The following is a 1,689-nucleotide window of genomic DNA, read 5'->3' as shown; positions in this document are numbered from 1 at the left end:
ATTGGGCAAGTTGATTGATAGTGTTGCTCAAGACTGTCTCCTTATTAGACTTTCCTTCTTGTTCTATTCATTCCTGAGAGATGAGTTTTGAAATTTCCAACTGTAATTGTGGATTTTTTTCCTTCTTTCAGTTCTCTCAGTTTTTGTTTTGTATATTTTGAAGTTGTGTATTTAGGTGCATACACACTTAGGATCATGTTTTATGTTTTCTTGATGAATTGGTACTTATTAATCATTGTGAAATTTTTCTCCTTATCTCTGGTGATACTCAATGTTCTGTATGTACTTTGTTTTATATTAACAGAACCTCTCCAGTTTTCTTATGATTAATATTTCCTTGTTTGTCTTTTTCTATCTTTTAACTTTAACTTATATTTATATATTTTATATATTTATATATTTTATATATTTATATATTATATAATTTATATATTTTATATATTTTTATATATTGTATAATTTATATATTTTATATATTTATATTTAACATATGTCTTTTATATTTAATATGTGTCTTTTGTAAACAGCCTATAGTTAGCTATTTCCTTTTCTTTGTAGAGTCAGAGTCTTGCTTTCTTAGGCTGGTCTCAAAATCCTGGCCTCATGTGACCCTTCTGCCTCAGCCTCCCAAAGTACTGCAATGGCAGGTATGAGTCACCCTGCATGGCTGGTGTTTCCTTTTTAATCAAATCTTAAAATCTTTTTTTGACTGGATTTTTTGGTCTATTTATATTTAATGTAATTATTATGTGGAGTATTACTGTGCCAATTTGATATTCACTTTCTAATTTTTGGCTCTGTTCTTCATGATTTTCTCCCTACTTTTCTGCCTGTTTTTGAACCAACTAAGTACTTTCTATTATTTTATTTTATCTTCCCTTTTGGTTTATTAGCCATCCCTCTGCTTTATTTCTCAGAGGTAATTTTAGGGTTCATAATACACATCTTTAGCTTATCATTGTCAAGCTTCAAATAATATATATCACTTCACATACAAAGTAAATACTCTTTAACACTCTATCTCCATTTCAGCCCTATCTTTTGTGCTATTGTTATTATGTGTTTTACTTGTTCATGTGCTATGAACCCTATAATACATTATTTTTTCTTTTTAAATAGTTGTCTTTTAAAAACTTTAAGAGTTGAGAAAAAATTTAAATTCATACATGTATTTACCATTTCTGGCTTTCTCAGTCTTTTTTTTTGTTTGTTTGTTTGTTGAGACAGAGTCTCGCTCTGTCACCCAGGCTGGAGTGCAGTGGCTCGGCTCACTACAGCCTCTACTTCCTGGGCTCTAGCAATTCTCCTGCCTCAGCCCCCCAGGTAGCTGGGATTACAGGCACATGCCACTATGCCCAGCTATTTTTTGTATTTTTAGTAGAGATGGGGTTGCACCATGTTGGCCAGGCTGGTCTCGAACTCCTGACTTCAAATGATCTGCCCGTCTCAGCCTCCCAAAGTGCTAGGATTACAGGCATGAGCCACTGCGCCTGGCTCCATTTCTGGCTCTTTTTATTCTTTTATGTAGCTCTTAGTTTCCATCGAAAATCATCTTCCTTTGGGCTAGAACATTAAAGAAAGCTTCAGCCCAAAGGAAGATGTGCTAGCCGCAAAGTCTCTCAGCTTTCATCTATCTGAAAATATTGTATTTTGCTTTCATTTTTACAACATTTTCTTTGGATATGATTT

This window comes from Pongo pygmaeus, chromosome 2 (assembly GCF_028885625.2).
Source record: "Pongo pygmaeus isolate AG05252 chromosome 2, NHGRI_mPonPyg2-v2.0_pri, whole genome shotgun sequence".
NCBI classification, from domain to species: Eukaryota; Metazoa; Chordata; class Mammalia; order Primates; family Hominidae; genus Pongo; species Pongo pygmaeus.
This window is presented reverse-complemented; position numbering follows the sequence as displayed.